Genomic DNA, 13,368 nt, shown 5'->3' with positions numbered 1-13,368 from the left:
CTCAGAAACAGATTCTAACTGATCCACCTTGTTTCCATAGAATAGAAGTTCCAGCCTACTCAATTTTCCAGTTGTGTCTTTTCCTGGATGCATTTATGCCTTTACTGAAGTCAAACTTTTCTACTAGGATGTGTCTGACTATTCATGAATGGTGGAACTGGGACACATTCTATGGCTTGGGTGTTTTTATGTTCATAACATCTATAATACCTACAAAGGTGCATGGTATATTATTGGGTGAATGGATGGATGGATGGATGGATGGATGCATGCATGGATAGAAGAATGGACTGGTAAGTTAACAGAGCCAAAAGCAAGAGTAGCCCATTTAATTTTGGGAGAGCAAAGAGATCTTTATAAACTATGTGACAGTTGTATTGGGCTACAAGCATGATATAAAACCACTTCAAGATGGCATGACATGAGGCAAACACCTTTCATCCCAGGACTTGGTAGGCAAGATGATCTCTGTGTAATTGAAGCCTTCCTGACTTACATGGCGAATTCTCTCCAGGGCTACACAGTAAGACTTTGCAAAAACAAAGCAAAACAACAACAACATTTCACTTATAGGAATATCATGAGGTAAAGAGGCCTCAATAAGACAAGTATATTCCCAACTAAAATCATTCTATAGTGGAGTAGGCAGATGAGACTAGTAGAAATGATACAGGAAAACAGATCTGAGGCAGATATTATGATCCCTCTTCCAGATGGTGAGATGCAATTGCTTGTGCTAGTATGGATCAGTCAAATATGGGGATAAATGTTTTCTCAACAGGAGACACAGTTCAAAGTAAGAGGCTGTCAGGACTCTGCTCATAAGACCTAATAAAGGACTGAAAGGAAGAGAAAACTGGCCTTGAGAAAGCACTGTAATTTGAAGGGTTTTTTTCAAGGAGACATATATTACTCCTGAGCCACACAATTTTAGAGACAAAGGGAGTCAAAGTCCTCAATGAATTATTAGGATGATTCAATAAAATATGAACATATCAATCTCTTCCCACCCCCCATCTCTCCATGCACACATAACACTCTTCATACTGGTATTTTGGGAGAAAGACATCTGACCCTAGACACCTTATGTTTTCCTGCAACTTATACAAAGAGGCAAAAAAATGTATACTGGAAAATGTTCCCTTACATGTTCTGGAGAGTCTGAAATGTTTGCTTCAGAAGGAACGAGCCAATGGATTATTATTTTACTTAAGACAGGCAAGAGTTGAGAGAAATGAGAAGCGGTATACCTTTTACCATGGGAAAACACTGAACTTCAATCTTTTTATGGTGATAGACTATGAAACTTTTGTCTATTTTGTCTCTGAGAAAAAACACAACAGTCTGAACAATATAGATTACAAGATGTCTTCCTGAACATACCAGACAGCTACTACAGTGGTGTGAAAATCTTTTACAAGATAGAAACCCAGTGAAGTGGGTCAACATCTAGAATTACTCTTTTGTTCCTGGATCGAAAAAGGTGAGCAAGAATGTATCTAATGATTTTCTTCAGATTAAGAAACTGAAAATTGGATATTAATGGAGAAGGGAGAGTAATTTGACCTCTAATTTACCACACAGACAAAAAAAAAAAAAAAAACCTCTAAATGTAATACTGATTTAAATGTAAAAATCAGCACAGTAATTAATCTTAATGGCTTCTTGATAGGTAAATGTTTTTTAAAATACATAAAAGGCACTAGTCATTAAGGATAAGATTATTATTCATCTGCATAAAAATCAAGAACTTCTATTCAACAAAAGACAATATTACACAGTAAAGATGGAAAACAGGGAAAGAAACATGTGAGTCAGAAAGCCTGGGTCCACAATATAAGAATAAAACAATCTAACTAGAGAAAGATAGTCAATAGATAAAAAGTAAATAGATAAACAATACAACAACAGGCACCCCCAACTAGATAGTAAACAAACAAAGTCTACTGAACCTCATGAAAAATTAAGGAACTACAATTAAAACTATAATAACTTACCAGTCATATCACAAGTCATTAAAATGGAAGACTGTAGTTACCAAGTGCTGGAAGAAAGAAAACACCCAAAGGTGTCTTCTAGCCTCCACATGAGCATAAATAGTCATACATACATACACTGAGAGAAGGGGAGGGAGACAGAGAGACAGACAGACAGACAGACAGAGGGACAGAGACAGAGAAAGACAGAGATAGCGACAGAGGTAGACAGAGACAGAAAAAGACAAAAAGGTATCTATATGTGTGAGACCAATATACATATATACATACATACAAAATAATTACATATATACATCAGTTACAAGTTTGTATATATATATATATATATATATATATATATATATACCCACACACATATATATACATATATATATATACATATACACATATACACATATGCATGTCTATACGTATACACGTATACACTCTCATCTATCCTGAGTTTTTAAGGTTGCTCAAGTTCACTGTCTCCTTTTCCTAAAAATACCTCTCTTTACTTCTAACTTTGGAACTCATATTACAACATAATGACCTTCCCTTTTTCCCATCCACAAACATGTCTGTAATCTTTCTTAAACCCATATCCCTTTTAATAAACATAAAATTTCAGTACCCCAAGCCTGAGATCTTGTCTGAGTGCCCAACATAGCCCACCAGCTGAAACACTCAAATTTGCATTGATGTTTCAAATAACCTAATTCTGAATTTATTTTCTACACTGTACTCCCAGATACTTACTCCCAGATACCACCATCACCGTGGAGAATACCTGCTCTAATCTTCCTTCCTGCAGCTATTTAAAGACATTGTCTAGCGTTTTGTCTAGCTCCAGAAACCAAATGAGAGTTCAGACAGCAGTGGGATGAAAGGGTTTCATGTCTACCCAAGTGGGGCTGATATTATATCTCTTCCTCCAAGCTTCAGCTTCTCTCAGTGACCTACCTGTGTCTCCCCTTAAAGCAAGAAGACCAATTCTGCCATCTAGTCAACTCAGGTGGCTCCATGTGGAGAGCCAATGTTTATTACTTTCTTGGTTTGAAATCATTGTAGAGTCCAGACCCTGACAAGCTCGAGAAGTGTTTACGCAGATATTGAGCCATGCTTTGGAAATCAGATTAGCTTTCCAATTTGCTATCGCAATGGTTACTTGGCAGACAGCTGTGGTTTCCTTCAGTGAAGGCTCCCTCCCAAAGCATATGTCTCTGGGGCTTGCACCACAGAGCTGGGGAAAGCATCTTGCAGGAGGGGAGGAGTGGCAAGCAGTCTGGATTTTTTCCGTTGGGTCAGGTGGTTGGTGTCATGGCTAAAATCTGCACCTGGGGCAAAGCGACTGGAACCAGCCTCAAGAGAAAATGGGATGAATGTCACAGATATGTGGGTAAAGAATTTTGACATTGGATACTTGTCCCTGATAAAGAGGCAGAGCCCTTCCTGCCAGTCCATCTTTCCTGTCTTCTGTGAGAACTGGGCCAGTTACTGCCCAGTCTTCCTCCCCTCTTTTCTCATCTTCTATCACTGGAAATGAGAAGCATAGGCTTCTGGCCTTTACCGAGCAAGACAGCCATTTTGCACAAGTAATTTTACAATTCAATTTAAAATAAAGTAGCAAAGGAAAGGACTTGCTAAAGGAGGTAGAGGACCCAGGAAAGAGCACATTTGCTTAGAACCTCCCCTGACCAGGCTCTCCAATGCTGTGCATGTCACCCTCTGAGATGCTAGGCACCAGGTCCTGCAATACTGTGTATAGCACCTTTTGAGATGCTATGCATATCCTCTTGTCTGTGGACCTTTCATCAGGGTTTCTTCTGGATTTGGTGTTCTCTCCAGTGCAGGCTATATCAATCTAGTTTACCAGCCAAAAAGAAAAGGGTATGGAAGAGATTCATTGAGAGCTAGATCATGCAGTTATAGGGATCAAGAAGTGCTACAAATCCATCTGCAAGCTAGAGGCATAATCAGACATCATTCAGACCAATGAATGCTGCTGGTGTAAATCCCAGATTCTGAAGAGGGACAGATTAGCATCCAACAAAGGGAGAAGATGAATGTCTAGCTTCAACACTACAGTGGGTTGATAGTTATTTATTTACTTATTTACTTATTTATTTACTTACTTATTTTCTCTTTTTTTTCCTTCTCATCTGATTGGGGGAGGGGTGTGCCTATGTTTGCCCACGAGTTCTAGATCTGTTCATCTGTGTGTAGAAGCTGGAGAATGGCACCTACTCTCTTCTATAATTCTTCAGCTTATTTTTGATGCAGGGTCTTTCACTGAGATCTGGACTGCAACATGTTGGCTAGGTTGTCTTGCCATCTGAGACCTTGTCATCTGCTTGTCTCCACTCCTCAGCAATGGGGTCATAGAGATTACTACACGGAGCTTTTGCATGGGTGCTAGGGGTCAAATTTCTGGTTCTATGCCTGTACTTCAAGCATTTTATCCACAGAGCCATCTCAACAAACCCTAGAAGCTAGATTTTCCTTGGTCTGATTCAGATACTAATCTTTTCCAGAAACATTCTCATTGGCACATCCAGAAATAGTGTTTTCCAGCAATCTGAGCATCCCAGCCCAGGCAAGTTGGCACATGGAATTAACTATTACTATCTAGACACTGAAAAAGTGAGAAAATGCTCTTTTAGCAACTATGCCTGGAAAATCTATGAAGGATTTGAGGAGTGGGACATGGAATCTAGAAGAGTAGAAGACTCCAGCAGACGACTGGAACCCAGAAGACTCTTATCAGTAGGAGTCCATGTATATGGATGCCTGAACTGCTGTGGGAAAACTGGGGTTAGTAAGCCATTCACAAACTTATGTTCCTTGTAGATGCAGGCTTCTTCTAGAACTTTCATTACTGGATACTGCCTTCTCTCCTTAATCAAGCTCAGGGATAGTCTTAGGCTAAGGAATGTAGGAAGCCATTGTGAACTATAACGGAGGTTCTTCAGATGACTGGGGTGTATCCTTGGCAGGTAAAGATGACATCAAAGCATCTACTGTTTGCCCCATATCTTTGTGGTCCTCTTGCTTTGTCTCTGTTGGGAAAAGTAAAGATAGCTGGTATAGCTAGGCTGAAATAAAACTGGGCTATTGCTAGTAGTAAGGAAAACATAAATGAGAGACCAGTAACATAAAACAGAAACAGGGTCAGAGTGGACATCCAAGGAAAGATGCTGTTCAAATAAGGTATTGTGTTGGTGGTGTTGGTGGTGTTGTGGTGGTAGTGGTGGTAGTGGTGGTGGTTGCTGCTGCTGCTGCTGTTGTTGTTTTTCAAGCATAAGGGAAAAAAATAAAAAGCAGCTGGGGAGATGGCCCAGACCTCAGTCACTAAAAATGTTTGTTAATCAACCCTGTGGATCTGAGTCTGAACCCCTACCACCCCAGCATCAGCATAAAACCAGATCAATAACTCAAATCTCTATAATCCCAGAGCTCCTACTGGAAGATGAGGGGGCAAAAACAGCAAAAAGATTCTGCCTCCAAAAAAAGGTGTGAGGTGAGGATAACATCCAGGGCTGTCCTCTGACCTCTGCATGTGCATGTTCGCACACAAAAGGAAAAGAAAACTGAATGGAGAAAGAAATAGGAATAGAGGGAGTGAAGGGAGGCCAGAGAAAACAAGGGAGACCATCTATAGCAACAAGCAGACACGCAGCCAATGAAAGGAAGCAGAGAGGATAAGCAGTAGCCAGGCGGAACATTCTATAGCCCAATAAACACTTTCTTTGGCCCCTTCAAGCAGAATTGGATTTAAAAGATGTAGAGTGACAGTCAGAATAATGCCCCTCCCATGACATCCACCTCCCAATCCAGGGAATGTAAACTAGCAAAGTCAACTTTGCATATGTGGTTAAAACCAAGGAGCTTAAAGTGGAGAAGGTGTTGGAATTACCCAGAGGAACCCTGATCTAAATCCCTGTGTCCCTATAAGTGCAAATCCTTATGGTCTATAACCTGTGAATTATGGCAGTCTGAGAAAGTGTCATTGTTCCTCCATGGCTTGGAAGTTTGAGGACTAAATGAGCCTCAAGAAGCTAATTTTTAGGCAGAGAGAGCAGACAGACAGACAGACAGACAGACAGACAGACAGACAGAGTGATGGCCACAGAGACAAACACAGAGTCACAGAGGGAGACAGAGACACACAGAGAGGGAGAGAGACAGATCAGCTATACTTTAAGAAAGGAGCACAATTTGAACACCTTCCTTTGAACCCAGGGAGACTCAGCCAGGACTTTTGACTTCAAGAACAGTAAGATAATAAGTCTGCTCTTTTAAGCCACTAAGTGTGAAGTAATTTGTTAGAGAAGCAATAGAAAAATGAATATACCTGGAGATGTTAAAAATGGGAAATTATCAAAAATTGCTCTCCAACTTTGGCATCCTAGTAATCGGTTTCCCATTTAGGCTGGGATTGCTTTTCCTCACTGCAGAACAGAGAATGGCTGCTCACAAGGCTCATTAATATGCATAAAGGATGGCATAATTAGTTGCCACAGGTAACCCTTCTCTGGCAGTGTGAACTGAGCTAATGTGCAAATGCATGCTGCACTGGCAAGCAGAGCGGTGTGAGCAAAATCCCCTGTTTCATAAAAGGAAATATTTGAATAATATGCAAATACACTGGATGTTATTAGCAGGATGTCAGGTTTGACAGTCCATGTTATTGTGCAAATAAATGAGTTTTGACACAAATAACTTAGGTATGCATTGATTTAAAAAAAAATAGCAAATCTCATAACGAGATGTTATGTATTGTGCTGTAGGTTTATAAAGATTTTGATGGCTATTAGGAGAAAACTATAGCAAAGGATCATTTATTAATGTATTCATTAAGCTACTCTAAGGTGTAACAATCATTACTTCCCTCCAAAATATGCACTGTTCCCATCACATATTTAATTGACTCTGGCAATCCATATTTAAGACAATGAAGAGAGTTGTCAGCAACGTAAAGATAGAAATAAAGAGAAATCATGTCTTTGTCAGCAATGGCCAAAAATACTGTGCTGCCCATTTGAACTCCTGTGCCTATCTCCCCTGGATCCTCATTTTGAAGCAATACACCTGCTAGAATGGATGTCTTGGGCATACTTATTCTTTCTTGGGGGCCTTCATCCTTTTTAATTCTTTTTTTTTTCTTCAGAACCTCTGTGTATAGGCAGGATGCCACGCTGAGCTCAGAAATCCCTGGCATGCCTGAAGAGACAGGACTGCCCACTCTTGCTCATACTGTCAAATATTTCTGCTCACAAACAAACACACTGGAGGAGCACCTGGGCTGAGTTCACAGGCTCAGCTTGGACTGTTGATTGGACCCATGCGTCCTCTGGAATCTGAAAAAGAAAAGACTTTGTAGACCTGGACCTGTTCCGCTGGCTGAGTCGATGACCAACCAGTCCTTCTGCCTGCCCGACACAGACACCTAGTGTAGAAAAACCCAAGGGGATATCAAGGAAGCTCAGGTCCGGGAGTTTCCACAGGAAGGAAGCTTTGTTGTCAAGCAGTTAGTGGGCTTCAGGGAGTGGGGAAGATTTGAGGTATGAGAATCAAAAATTATGTCATGCTTTAAGCAAAATATAAGAAAGTCTATCAAAAGACTGTAAGTGGCTCAAGAGCCATCATAAGGGTCTACACAGCAAGGAGCTATGTAGAAGTGTAGAGCAGACCTCTGTCAGAACTGGATAGTTTGCCTTTGAAGAGGACCCTTCAGAAGTGTGTGGGATTTTTGCTTCTGGAAATTATGTTAACTATTGCAACAGCTACTATACTTGCTAAACTAAATTCTAACGCATCCCCTTTGTCCTTACAGGTCTCCTTCCTGAGTCACTTCTGTCCTGGATCTGACCAGCAAATCCAGGGTCTTACACACAGGTGATCTCCATTCTGGAAATATAGGCAGGGAGGCTGTTCTTCAGTTTCCATAGCTGGGTGGTTTGTCGCTTCTCATCTTGAACTATAAAGCTTAGAAAGGACTTGCAGATGTTGGGTGGACAGAAATGCTAACACTTATTTCCTGGATTCCAGCACCAGTGCCCCCCCCCCAATACATACTCTTCTGACTGAATTTGAAACTCTTATGTTCAAAGCCACTTCTTAATGAATAAAGTACAACTTTCCAAGATACAACCAAAATCTGATTGCAGAACCTGAGTTCTTTCCATTATTTGGGAAAAGTGTGGAGAGAGAGAGGGCGTGAGAACCTTTGAACCTAACCTGGAGAATCTGACTGGCATCGGAGGTGGGGATACTCAGATAGGAAAGACCAGGGTCACTTCTGGGGTCTACACTAACTCTTGATGGTGTTAGAATATCATTGAAAAGTTAGAAACTCAGCTGATGGTAAGTTGAGAAATTGTGAAAAGTCCATACATATGATGTCAGAAAAGGTGTCAGAATGAGGAGTCCATAGGAACAATTAGAGGTACCCAAGGGGCCAAGCACACCAGCACACACAATACCTCCTTTTCCTCTTCCTGTTTCTTCAAAAGACTAATCTTCTGGTTAATGTCAATTATCATGCTGACCAGAGGAGGCACTTCTCCCTTGGGTAGTGTCTCAGTTTCTTTTCCCGATGCTTTGATAAAAGACCCTCATAAAAGAAACTTCAGGCAGAAGCTATTTATTTTAGCTCATAACTGAAGAAAACAGTCCATCATGTTACGCAGCAGAAGCTTGAGGCAGATGGTCACATTGTATCCACAATCAGGAAGCAGAGAGACAGACATGAAAGCTTGGGTTCAGCTCCCTTTCTCCACTTTAGCAGTTCAGGAGCCCAGGCAGGGACTGCACTACCCACACTGGGTGGGTCTTCCCACTCAAGAAAATCAAAAGGCATGACAGAGACCTATCTCCAAGCTAATTCTAGATTCTGTCAACTTGATAATTAACACTGTCCCAGGGCAGCCTTCAAGCTGGCAAGATCCTCAGCCTGCAGAGCAGGAAGCAACAACTGGGCAACTGAGTTTCCCAGTGAGAATTGTTGCTTCTACTTGCAATCCTGGATCTCCAGATATAAGCTGAGCTTAATGTGGTCATCGGCAAATGGCTACCTCATTCCTCCCCAATGTACAGCTAGATGAAGGTTTTTGACTTGTCATTGTTCCTTCCAACTGCATGCACACTGAGCGACTGTGACAATAACCAAGCCATCTGACAAGAAAGCAAAGCTATGTTGTTGACTCTGGGCCTCGTCTCTGTCTAGTGTGCTTCACTGACTTCAGGCAGTCACTGAGCAGACTTTGGATTGGTTGAAAGACCTTGATCCACATCCAAGTGTAGAAGAGTCCTTGTCCCCTCCTAACTGATTTCTTCTTTCTGCAGTGAAGAAGCCATTAAGTGAATTTATGTGGATCCCAATATCACCGTGTCTGGGCCCCTTCTCCAAGAACCATCCACCATCCCCTTACACTGTTTATATCTCTAATACTATATATAACTATCTCTCTCTCTCACACACACACATATGTATATATGTATACATATATATACATACACACACACACACACACACACACACACAACAATCTTACCATGACCTTGAGCATCTAGCCAAATTCACTAACAGATGAAGGCTTTTAACCCAAGCTCCTTCTCATCTATGCAGCTGAACACTGAGATTCCATAGCTCTTCCTTCCCACTGGAAAATTTTCCTTTCCTTCCTTTCATTCAGGAGTCTCACTAAAGGGTATGATTATGTTCTAACCCTCTACTTCACCTACTTCTATTGTATTGTGTAGGGAAACTACCAACCCAAATTTGAATTCCTCTTTCCTCCTACTTAGCATGGTGCCTTCCACGAAGACTTGAGGCAGAGCAGAATGGAAGACTACACCAACAATAGCGCTCCCCATCTTGTTCCCTTTGTTCACATTCATGCAGCAGTGCCTAACACTATCTGGCACAGCCTCTATGACTACAACTCAGACTGTGGCTTGAGCTACTGATGCACAGACACTGGACATACTGTGTTGTTACCTGAGCCTGCTATGGCCTTGAAAGTCTGAATGGCCACTGCCCATGCTTACTAGAGTGAATTCCAGTAAGTCCCTACTTCCTTCCTTTCTTCACTAAATTCACCCAAATCTGCTACGTGTGGGTATGAGTGGTGGGGTCACAGCCACAAAGAATTCATTGAAGTGAAGAGCCAGAGCTGTGTTTTATTACAGCATGTGGTCTCTGCCTCGCAATATAGTCCATGAAAGAGTTACAAGTTCCCCAATTAGAGGCAGAGTTCATATGCTGGATATTGGATAGGAATAGCACATTCTTCTTAGTGGTTAAAAGATTACAGGTGCTACAACCACATTGTATTGAGTCCTGATTCTTCTGAGTCTTATTTCTCTGCCCCTCACAATGAATTGGTCCTATTAACTTGGCTCTGCCAACCTTAATAATGAGACAATGACAGCTCCCATTTCACAGAATTGTTTGTGAGGATTAAATGAGTTAGTGCATACAGCACACTTAAAACAGCACATATCACAGCCTAAATGATGACTTTACTGATAGCAATTACTATAACTGAAAGTTACATCCTCCTGGGGATGGTGAAGAGAATTGATACAAAGTATCTATTAGCTACTCTGGATTATATTAAGAATTATATCTGATTGATTCATCCACTGTTTCTTTTTTCACTTATGTTTCATCAAATATAGTGTCACTGACTCTTTTTTCATATTACTTCTTCTATTTTTTGAGATTATAGTATAATTTACATTATCTTCCCATCCCCTTTCCTCCCTCCCAACCTTCTCATATATGCATCCTTAATCTCTTTTAAAAATTCTTGGCCTTTTTAAATTAATTGTTTGTTATATGTGTATACACATATATTCCTAAATATATCCTGCTCAGGCTATACAATGATCTTCAGAGCTGATCATTTGGTAATGAAATTGGTGTTTTCTTCCTTGAAGAAGACACTTTCTCCCACTCAGAGCATTCCATAGGTGCCTATAGTTATTTGTGTATGGTTGAGGTATGGTCTTTCCCTTATCCAGGTTGGCATGTCTATGATTGTTGTCCTTGTTCAGCTTATGATTATGAGTCATATTGACGAGTTTTATGGACGTAGCTTCTGACATTACTAGGAGACACACTCTCACAACAAATCCTCGATCCTCTGACTCTTACAATCTTCCCACACACTCCTCTGCAATGTTCCCTGAACTACAGGTTCAGGTTGTTTGGCAGATGAAAGTCAATATTTCTTAAATGATCCCTCCAACACATGTGAGGGTGTGTTCTATGCCTGGAATAAGAAAATGACAAAATCCTTGATTCCATGTTAATGAGACTCAGAAACATTAAGGAGCTTCTGCTTAGACACATGTTTTATGAGGGCACTGGGTGAATCAGATCTCATGTCTGCAATCATACACATTCTCCCAGCAAGTAGTGGGGAAACAGCATTTTCCTGCCTACTTTCATGTCAACTTGACACTAGTCATTTGAGAAGAGAGGCTCTCAACTGAGAAGTGACTGTGTAAGATTGGCCTACAGGCATCTCAGTGGAACATTTTGTTAATTAAGGATTTGTGGATTTATGTGGGAGGACCCAGACAACTGTGGGCACTAGCATGCCTGGGCAGCTGATCCTGGAATGCTATAATAAAGCAGATTGAGCAAGCCAGCAGAAAGCAAGCCAGCAAGTAGTGCTACTCCATGACCTTTGCTAAGGTTCCTGCCTCCAGGTTCCTGCTCTGACTTCCCCAGATGACAAACTGTGATGTGCAAATGGAAATGAAATAAGCTCTTTTCTCCCAAGTTGCTATTATTCACTGTGTTTTATCACAGAAATAGAAACCCTAACTAAGAAAAGTGTGATTTAGAGGGCATAGAAATTGCAGAGATCTCCCAAGTCGATACATTAATGCACTTGAAGGAGTCTCATTCTCAGAGTAGAAACTTATCTTCAGAAAGCAAATTAATAGCCATCTTCCTTGAAGAGCTTTCTTCATAACAACCACATTCTATGGACAGTGACTTATGACAAGTAGGATCTCACAATAAAATGCTCAGGAAGAAGTGAGGTAATATCAGGCACCACCCTGAGATCTATGGTCCAGTCCAGGGAAGAAACTCATGAGCATAAAAAAGCTTCAGGCATTTTTCCAAAGAGGCCCTTTCTCCAACCTTTTAATGTTGCACTGAATCAAAAAGATTTACAACTGTAATCCTCTCAGCATCTTTGGTTTACATCCTTAAAAACCCTTCTTTATGCCCTCCTAAGACTTTGGGCATGCCTCTTAAGGGGGAAAGTCAGTCACTAGAAAAGGAGCTGAGTTTGGTCTTTAGTGAAGTTAAAAGGTGCAACTAGATACCCACTATTGGCTGTAGACAACAGAAGTAGATGAGATGGGTCAGAGAGCATGGGTTGGAAATCTTTCTAAAAATGAAAAGAAATGAAGTGAACTAGAATTACATTTTTATAATGTTTTCTTTTGGAAGAAAGGCTCAAATGCTTTGTTTTCACACTTAAAATTAAATGTAAATACTCTTCCACAAGCAAGTTAGGTCATTAACAACATACTCTTATGAAAGATATATCAAAAAATCCAGTTCTCAACTCATCTTCCTGGAGCAGTCATCATCGTAATTGGTGGCCAGTAGCTTATAGTAAAATAAATGTATGGTTGCTTCTCTAACTCAGTGATAGAGCACTTTCATAGCATGCATAAAGTTTCAGCTTCATTCACCAGTTTTGAAAAAAATAAATAAAATGGATTTAACTTAAAATATACAATTTTTTTCACTATCACTGGTACCTTGACCTATACCCCTAGAAATCTGTACTTTTTTCCCTTAGGAATTGTCAGGGTTAATTTTATATCTCAATTTTAATTACCACAGGATACCTAGACACTATTCCTGAAATAGGTAGATAGTATGATGGTTTGTATGTGCTCAACCCAGGGAGTGGCACTATTAGAAGGTGTAGCATTGTTGGAGTAGGTGTGGCACTGTGGGTGTGGGCTTTAAGACCCTCATCCTAGCTGCCTGGAAGCCAGTATTCTGCTAGCAGCCTTCAGATGAAGATGTAGAACTCTCAGCTCCTCCTGCACCATGCCAACCTGGATGCTGCCATATTCCTGCCTGGATGATAATGGACTGAACCTCTGAACCTGTAAGCCAGCCCCAATTAAATGTTTTCCTTATAAGAGTTGCCTTGGTCATGGTGTCTGTTCACAGAAGTAAAACCCTAACTAAGACAGACAGAGAGACAGACATAGATGATAGGTAGGCAGATAGCCTATAAATAGAAAGACATATAAATTTAAAAATACTTGCAGAGTAGGGAATAAGGGGACAGACATGTGAAGGCACATTCAGAACACTAATGCAGGAACAATAATGTAGAGA

Source organism: Arvicanthis niloticus, chromosome 1 (assembly GCF_011762505.2).
Source record: "Arvicanthis niloticus isolate mArvNil1 chromosome 1, mArvNil1.pat.X, whole genome shotgun sequence".
NCBI lineage: Eukaryota > Metazoa > Chordata > Mammalia > Rodentia > Muridae > Arvicanthis > Arvicanthis niloticus.
The sequence above is the reverse complement of the archived record's forward strand: the minus strand, read 5'-3'. Positions refer to the sequence as shown.